A 10,126-nucleotide genomic window follows, 5' to 3' on the forward strand; every position below is an offset into this window, starting at 1 on the left:
TTATTTTTTCTATCATAAAGTTCCTTTTCTTGCACTACCTTGCCATATGTTAGTTCTTACAGCTGTTTTAAATCTCACATCTTGTTTTGGTCAAGACTTTTAAAAGAAGGAGGCTTTTCACAAATGAAAGTGACAGCCATATGCAGCCCTATGCTTCTAGTAAGTGGCTATAAGTCAGACAGCAAAAAAGTATGATATTTAAACCTTTGCCAAATTTGAAGATATGTCTGTTTGTATAGCTCCAAATGAATAGTCATTGAATAGTCCTTAAAAGTTTGTTATTTAAAAAGTAAAGCTTGAAGGATGTAAGCAAATCAGTTTGAGTTGTTATGTGGGACCATTTAGTTGCTCTGCCTGATATCCTTATTTTTTCCTGTTTTTCAATGGAATGCTGCTGAATATTCTGCATGTTCTGTTTCCCTAATATGCTAAATTAGTTATCATCTAACCACATACATAGTTCTTAGAAAGGCGTTGCCCTTGTCCTGAAAATTGATGGCTTATTAAAACATTCTGTTCCTCTTGTCTTCTTTTAAACAAAGCAGTTGCAGCGTTTTTATGCTCAAACAGTATTGGGTCAAGTTAATCCTTGTAGAGAATACTTCACATAATCATCCTATTTTTTCACAATAAATGCTCTCCACTTTTTTAAAATGGTGTATTGTCTTCAGGCATGTACCACTCTTGCTCCTATTTTCTTCTAAATGGAGTTATGGTGCAAAAACTATTTAATGTCTTTATAGAGGATCCTTCATAACTTTACCTTGGCTCTTGTACTTTATTTGTCTTTTTTCCCAATAACGAAAAGGATTTTCGTAGCACACTGGAAAAAAGCCTACATATTATTCTGGATACACACACACATTTTATTAATTTACAATTAAATTTACAGGAAAGGGCATGCCTGCAACTAGCAAAGGCTAATCTAGGTGGGCCATGCCTTAATAGCCAAATTACAAAAATATATTAAAAACAGAAATTAACTAATAAAGTAGAGGGGAAAGAGACAGTATTGAATAACAACAAGAAAAACAATTACAGTGACAAAATTTAAAATATTAAAGGTACAGCTACTGTTTATAAAAATAGTCAGGACAGATCAGAAGTATTACCAGGATTTTACATTTTGTCTAATCTCAGATAAATCTATATAAGAGTCTTGTGAACCTAATATGTTGAATAAAATTTGTTTGAGTTTTCTTTTAAATGCATTTTTGGAAAGATTTCTTAATGCTTGAGGTATTGCATTCCACACTTTTACTCCTATTCAAGAGAAGGAATTCTCTTGAATGAATAACCTAGAAGGTTTGGTATAGAAGTTATTAGAGGCAGAAATTGTAAGAATGAACATTAGATATATCTTGAAATAGATCTTGAATATTGGATGGAGCTGTTCTGTTTCAAACATCAAACATCAAATTAGCTATAGATTCATAATAACAAATTTTAGCGGTAAGATACGAGCATCAACAAATAAAGGAATTGCATGCTCATTATGATCAGAAAAGTAGATAAAGCAAAGAGCTCGTTTCTGCAACTTTAGGAGCTTGTCAAGGTAAGATTTACAAGCCTGACCCCATACTGTCAGACCGTATGTTAAGTAAGGAGCTATAAGAGCTTGGTATATATTTAAGAGAGTGTGCATTGGCAGAAAGTGTCGTAATTTTGTGACTAATCCTATGGTTCTGCTTACTTTAATGATTATATGGTCAATATGGTGTTTCCAAGACAAATTTTTATCAATTAAAATCCTGAGATATTTGACATAATCTTTATGCTCCAGAGCTGTCTTCTTGTTCTGTTTGTTATCAAATATCACAATTTTAGGTTGATAAGACAGTTTCCTTTGGGCAGGGCAAAATATGATGAAATTGCTTTTTTTAATATTCAAGGTCGATTTGTTTGCAGTTAACCAATCATATACTTTGTTAAGTTCTTGATTTATGTAGAGTTCCAACGATTTCAGATTTTTATCAGCAAAAAGGATATTTGTATCATCTGCAAAAAGGTAAAAATTAAGCTTATCTGATGATTCCTGTATGTCATTTTCATAACAAAAAAAGCAGTGGGCCTATATAGAACAGAACCCTGAGGCACTCCACAGGTAGAATCTAACCTTTCAGGAATATGAGAACCAATTTGAGTTGTTTGAGTTCGCCCTTGCAAGTAGATAAACTTATCTGTGTGTTTGCCTCTGTAAAACCAGGGACAGCAATTTTCTTGTTGTCAGTAGTAGTTAGAAATAGTACAGTGCAAGGCATAGGATGTTATAAAATTGTTTATTTACATTCACTTTACATTAATGGATCCATGATGTATAATTACATTATTCTTTCCAGTGTGAAAATAATTTCCCTCAAACCCTCATCTTTTTAAATACTTTAATGATTAAATAAAGATTATCATTTCTTGAGAGCATTATGTTTGCTTTATTCACAAGGTTTTAATCCCATATTCATGAACAAACAGGTCTTTAGGGAGTTCACAAAACAAATTGTAACATGTGACTTAAAACAATATCAAGCTCTCAATATTTAATCTGTTCTTTTTGTGGCTCTGATTTTTATAAAACCACACACTATGTACAATGATTATGATTAATTTGTTCTAAAGCTTAACTATTATGAAAGTTATGAGGGAAAACTCATTTTTAAATGATTGTCCCCTTAATACATTTTACTTGTGTGACACAAGCAGTACCATTTCTATACAATTTGTTTCATCAGCTGTACCATACAGTTATATCAGGCACTTGCATTAACTACCCATTCAACCCTTTAACTCCCAAGATCTCATTAGCAATTCTCCTCACTGTCTGCCATACAGTTCTTGTGATGTTAATTTTGAGAATTTGGTATTTGATCAACTTATAATTCACAATTTAATATATATTTTTTTTATTCTCATCACTTGTCTGCCTGATATTGTATTGATATTTTGTAAGGGGAAATTCTGTTTTGGTCACTCAAAAGAATTAAAGGGTTAAACTCTTAAATGGATGGGAGTTTGAGTGTCTTGCCAAGCCAGAATGTTCAAAACACAATTAAGCTAGCCTAGTATAAATGTAAGTCTTTGTATCTTGGCATGAATCTCAGTTGTTTTAATGCAGATTCCTTCAATTTTAACCTGCAATGAGATGCAATCTATTAAAAAAGTAGCCCTGAATTAAGTTCTTGAGCAAGTAAATTCAAAACCTATTTTAAATTTTAAGCATGAATTACAGCTGACCACCTTTCGAAAAACATTGAAAAGCCCCACGACAGTAGGAAAGGTCATGAATTCAGTTAACACTTCTTGATTTGAAGTGAAAAGCATATTGTCCTAAAAGTGGAACTCCAGTGGGATATTTCACCAACCATTACTCAATTGGAGTAGAAGTATTCTTAACATATGTTTATAGAAGCATTGCTTGCAGCTGAGGGTGTGGTGTAATTTCTTTGGAATCTTTAGATATACTAAAAACATCTAGCTATGAATGGAAGTTTTTCAGCAAATGCAAGTTTATTTCTCCATAAATGTTTTCTCTAAGTTACATATATAGAGCTACTTGAAGTCAGAAAAGACCAAGTATGAACTGTATTCTTGAGTAACATGAAATTCCTGTCAGTTATGATTTTGTCTGCATCATGGATTCAAACCCTTGAGAGTGCTTTATAAAAAGTAGCAAATAAACCACAGCTGATTATTGTTGGTAATACCAAAACTGTGCAGCTATGCTATTTTTTTTATATTTCCTCTCCAACTTTTGGCTCATTCACTGATAGTATATGTTGGTTATTCCTCACTACCTTAAAAAGACAGCTATGCCAAGGAAAGAAATTTTTGAAATTAGTCAGAAGATGGTGTTATTCACATTAATGAGCTAGAGATGTGATTCTTCTTCTGAACTCTTGCTATGAGAGAGATCTCTCCTTTTCTGTTCTTTTGATAACAACTCCATTCTCAGTGGCTCTGTGCCCAAGATAAGCAAGTGCTTCACCCACAGGGCCATAAGGTACTGACTTGTACACATTGAAGCCTTTCTGCCCTGTAGTAGTAAAGGAAAAATTAAACTTGAGTTTTTAAATTAAACATGGATGGAAAATTGCTCTTGAATTTGACAGACCTGCCACCCCTTGTGCAGGAGGAAAGGCCTCTTTTCACAATATACAGCAATGCATCCCCACATGAACTCGGACTTTATTTCATCATTTATGACAGGTATTCCTGATTTAAATCCGTTTTGATTTTTGCAATCTTGCACTCTAAGATTTATTTTCACCTCAGTTTAAAGGGTTTTGTTCCCTTATTTATTTGTTTACTTGATTAAGGCCAAGAGGTTGCCTTGCAGACCCAGGAAAGCATTGGTAACAATGGCAGCACTTCACAGAAGGTGATTTAACCCAGCCTTTGACTAGAAATTACCTTGACACACTCTTTTCCCCTATCACATTAAATCAACAAAAATTCAGATTTTGCAATGATAAACCTAAATGTTTTTGACACTGTTGCATATCCCAAGCTTTAAACTTTGGTTCAACAGACTTTTCCTAGATGGCTTTATAACTTGTCTATCACTGTATGCCCCTCACCTAATAAGAAAGAGACCTGGTCACACATCCCATTCAGTTGTCCAAATGAAATCTTCCCTGCATCCTGTGCAATGCCAAGTTCTTTCATTCTGTTCCAAAATTTTGATATATGTTATATTATATCAGCAAAGAATATGTTATCAAATTAAATAGCTTCTGGTCGAGGCTGATGTGTACACAAATTTACTTGCAGTGCTGCAATTCTTTTTAATTGCATATTACTCATTGTGGATTACTATCATGAGGGCTAGGGAGCCTCTCAACAACCAGTATCATTGCCATTGACAATGTTCTCATTAAGTCATTATCATCTTCACCACTATTCTCTTACATGCTATGTTAAATTCCTTATCCTCTCTCTAGCTATCGTACAGTCTCTTATGTTGACAAGATACCAACATGCTGCATTTGCATGTTGCATGCATGCATGCATGCTGCAAGTTGGAATACCCAATTTCACCCCCAAGCCCCAATTTCATTGTGTGGCACACTGGTCAATATTAGGAGGAAAGCATTCCCAACACATTGAGATCAAAACAATATCTACATTAAAATGTCCAGGTAGTGACAAAGATTCACGAAAATTTACTTCAAATAAGGCTCAGAGGTGAATTTTCAGCAAATATGTCATCACTGTTCATGAGAGCTCTTGAACACTTCATTTTTAATGAGTAGCATAAAATTATACACTTTTCAAAAATACCTTTGAACAACAAGTTTGACTGATCTTCATTATGAGAGGCTATCATGACTTCTGCTGGAGTCTGACTTGCCAAGTGTAACATAGTGTCTGCTACCTGATCATACATTCTACAAGTATCCTCGTAGCTGTTATGTATTGGGTCATCATAACCCATATCAGCTGCTTGATTCCTCTCCATCGTCATGTATGCTCTATGAACAATCTTAGCACCAAAGTGGAACCCTAGTCTTTGCATCAATTCCAAATTTGCCACCACTCTGTCGTAAGTGTCCTTTTATTTACGAAACTGTGTTATACTAAGTAATACAATAAAATAGCAGAGCTTCTACAAGCACCCTGATTGGTCAAAAACCTGTTGTTTATTGCACTGGTAGTTAACCATAGAAATTGGAAGGTTATTTTGTAAAAGCAGTAGACTGCAATTTACACATCATATCCTATTGAATGTTAAATTTCCTTTCTGTATCACAGAAAATTTTCTTGCAACCTCAGAAAACCATGAACACCTGAAATATGTGTGAAATGTTTGTTTTATAAAGACCAATCACAGTGCAAATGAGGAATGTTATGAAACCACAAATTAATTTATCCTTAAGTTACTGTTTGTTTTCCCAAGCCTGATTGGTTTGTTCAATGAAATTTCATAAATATCTCCAGTGTTAATGGTTTTCTGAGTTCCACTAAGATAGTAAATCAACCTTGTAAACCCAGGGGTTGTTTCTATTGTATTTGTACTGAAGTACTAACACCAACTGACTGATTGCTGCCTGTAGATACATCTGCCCTGCATCAATCACCAATCACACATTGCAATTTATGCATGCCTGACAAAATGAACATTACCAATTATTTACAAAATAGTTGAATAGATACCATGTGTGCCCTCATTGGTCAATACATGAGTGTAGATTAGATATAATTTAAGCATGAAATAATGAAACTAGACCATGTGAGCAAGGTACCCTTGCAAAATGGATTTTGGAATTCCTAGGAATAAAGGTGTGAATTTTCACGGTAAATTCGGACTGGGAATTCCTAGGAATTCTTAGGAATTCCCAACAATAACAACTCTGGTCCTAAAAACCTAGAAATTCTTAGAAATTCCCAGAAATTCCAAGTTTATAGCCAACAGGACTTGGAATTCCTAGGAATTCCAACTCAGAGAACCAATGACTTTCCCTGAAAAGCTGTAAATCTAAAAAATTCCTAGGAATTTCTGGGAATTTTCAGGAATTTTTAGGAATGTTTAAGAATTACTGGGAATTTCAAGCAAAAATTTCAGGCTAATGATATAAAATAAATACTTTAAATTAAAAAAACCCAGCTAAAATTCAAGTATTCAATGAAATTTATTTACAAGCTTAATTAAGGCCTACATGTAAAATATTTTTGATTAATTATTAACATCAACATGTGGTAATATTAGGATGGAATTTTATTTATTTCTCTTTTCTTGAAAACTTCACACGGATTAATCCTCAATTACAGCTATTCATATAAAATAGTCCTAATCAATCATTAAATTTGGATTGACACAAATTGTGAATAAAATCTGTTGATTCTTTTCCATAAAATACAATATCTTAAATTAAATTTGAAAACCAAGCACTCTTGGGAGTGAAAGGGTAAATTACAGATAAATAAAATTGATTTTTTAATTAAAATCTTGTGGTACCTGTAACATTAAATTAGAATGAAGTTATCCTAAACTGCAAACTTAGCTGCTGTTTGTATTTTTTCCCTGGGCTCACAATGAGTTGGCCTTGAATGAGGTTGTCTACAAGAAGCTTGACCATTTTGTATCTGGATTCCATGACATCTGAATTTGAAAAAAAATTATATATATATATTTAAAGCCCAGACCAGGCCTTTAAGATGGCTATAAGGAAAAGGACATTCATTGGATTCTCAAATTGAGAAATCTCTGTCATATTTAGTGCCTTGATATTGGAGTTAGTACATCTCTCCCATAGATTTTATTAAAAAAGGGCTGAATACATTATTTTGTTTTTACCAAGGAGGGCTTCTTTACATAATAAGATTTGTTTAATAACAGTTCCTATTATGAATCTTGAATGTTCCCAAACGTGACTAAAGGAATCTTGAAACCTTACTGATAGATTTATTTCATCGTAAAGCATAAGCTTAAGAAACTGCGATTCCCTGAATTATTCTAGTTTCAGTAGCACCGAGCGTTATGTAAGCTTAAGTCAACCCGTTACATCTATTCTTTTATAAGATTTTGATCACGTAACGAATATCGCAATTTTTACCCACCACAAACTTTCAAAATCATAGCTTTACAGATGGCCACTCGACCCTTGTTTGTACCAGTCAAGATGTCAACTGTTGTCCCTTCTTTTAACTCCACGGCGCCAACGACTTTCTTTTCTTTTACAACACTCACACTGTTCTCGTTTTCCCATTGAACCACAATAATAGCTATCTTTAGAAATGTTATATTAAGCAAAACAATCGAGAAAAGCGATCAACCGATGAAAAGTACATTCAAAGATGGGCGCCAAATGGAGTCTTCTTTGATTCCGATCACGGGCATGATCACGTGGATCTTTTAGGACTTGTCATTGGCTAGCAAAGTGAATCCGCTGGGTGCCGATTGCAGTGCTAAGAGAAGCGCAAAACTTAATTCTGACTTCTCCGACAAGTTCTCTGCTTCTAGACGATGGATACCTTGGTGATATAGATAATGATGTGAGCTCACTCTATGTAGAAATAATCGACAAGAATCGATCGTTCTACAAATGCACGATTTGTGGCCGAAAGTTGTCGAGGAAACAAAGACTCGAAACTCACTTGAGTTGTGTTCATGGCAAAGGTGAGAAATAACACAAGTCAATCACAGTTTTGAATGCGACTACAAATCGTCTTTTACCCTCATATTTATAAAAGAAGGATACCACATCAGGAAGTATAAGAGATACATAGATGATACCAGTGTACCAGTACCTAAATCTACAAAGCTAAACCGTAGCAAGCGTTCAGCAACACGATTCCTTAGTCAGTCGTTTCCACTGAACTTAAAGCAGTGGTGACAACAGAGCAGAGTGCGTCTTACAAAGGAGAAACATTTGTACAAGACACAGAAATAACTATATGCGATTGCAGAGGTGCGTTGGAACTCTGTTCCACAAATAGTTATGCACTGTCCGAAGTTTAAAACAATTTTTTTGATAGCTGACAGACAGAGAAGAACAACAAGTAAACTTTAGAGCTGTTATTATTGAAGTGTGACTTGCACTTTTCATTTGTATATAAAGAAGGACTTGTATTTTGCACCAAAAATAAAAAGATGTAATATTTTTTGGGAGATTCAGTGATTTGGACATTTAAGAAATTAAGTTATGAAAGGAAACTTGGTTTGTACTTCTCACTACCAACAAGTCTTGTTGACAAATATTTTCAGATCAGAGTTTCAAATAAAGTAATTTGAAGACGTCATTTAAAAGGTGTTTTTTCTTAAAGGGAACATTGACTACCTCTGTCTTGTCTGCATGCCAAATGTTTGCAAAGTGTGTGGATGATCCACAAGTATTGGAACTCTTACAGAAATGTTTTGTAAGAATAAAAACAGCAAAACAAATTACAGCAATTAGTCATGAAAATAGAGCAAAAAAACTGAAAAAAACAGCAACAACAATCATGAAAAAAGAAAGATTAATTAGGTGTTGAATTTGTTTGTCTAAGGCATGAAATTTCTACTTAAAAATAATGTCAACAAAAAGTCTCTGACAGTGTTTGAGGCAATTGAGCTTGACTGTTCCAAGGTTTTCTAACAAAGGCAACCAGTAATGTAGGTTAGGGAAGTAACTTACGTTCATAACTAACTAACTTTCTTAAGTTTAGATACAATGTAATTATTGTTAATTATTGTGGAAGTTGCGTACCAAGGAACAGCTAATGAATGTTTGATGATTTTGGCACATCAGTGAACATGAGACATTAATTTGCATCACAATAAAAATATTTTATGATCATGGAATCCAAGAGTCCTTTGAGGTTAGAAAGCAAATCTGTGATATGAGTACATTAGATTAATTGGCAATTTCCATTTAACATAGACTGCTGGTTCATGAGAAAATCCATATTAATGTAGAGATTTACTAAAAATTAGTTTGAATTATAAATTTCATGATCTTTAAGTTATAAACATATACATGTATGTTTATCTCTTGGTAAGTTTTGTATAGCATACCTTTTATTGAGCCAAAGTTTTAAGCCTCTGAAATTACTCCTTTTCCTAAAACCTTCACATTCAAGATATTAAGAATTTCTTAGAATTTATGTGGACCTGCAATATTTTGCAACCAAGAGATTTTCATCATAGTATTCCTTGTTTCTCCAAATTATAGGCAATATTGATATCTGCTTCATATATTTGAAGTGTCCTTGGGAAATTGTTGATAGTCAGTGGATGGTTATTGCCATTGAGTTTTTCTTTGTAAAACTTGTTTGCATAATCAGTGATTCAATCTAGAGTCTGTGAATTCCAATATCCACAATATTTGATAATGGAAAAATAAATGCTATAAAAAGATGTGGCACAACAGAATAACGAGGGAATATGAACGGTTGTAATTTCAGCATCTACACGATTTGCTTTGAGGGGGACAGCTGACAACTGTTGATCAGAAATATCTCTCATATCACATTGTTTTTCATTAATATGTACACCTTTGAGTTCAAATAAACATTTGGATTTTGATAAAGACCTTGAAAATAGTTTATCGCCTCACTTAAGGTGTTAACTTCTGACAGTACACAAGTTCCTTGAGGATGGGGCAGACCATATCTCTACCATGAGAATCAAATATCTTAAACTTACCATCACCAT

General features: G+C 33.8%; 1 pseudogene; it reads right to left on the bottom strand.

Moving 5' to 3' along the window:
* Positions 1-2,258: 2,258 nt before the first annotated feature.
* Positions 2,259-10,126, bottom strand: part of LOC136278997 (proline dehydrogenase 1, mitochondrial-like) — a 9,718-nt pseudogene continuing 1,850 nt past the window's right edge.

Source organism: Pocillopora verrucosa, chromosome 2 (assembly GCF_036669915.1).
Source record: "Pocillopora verrucosa isolate sample1 chromosome 2, ASM3666991v2, whole genome shotgun sequence".
Taxonomy (NCBI): Eukaryota; Metazoa; Cnidaria; class Anthozoa; order Scleractinia; family Pocilloporidae; genus Pocillopora; species Pocillopora verrucosa.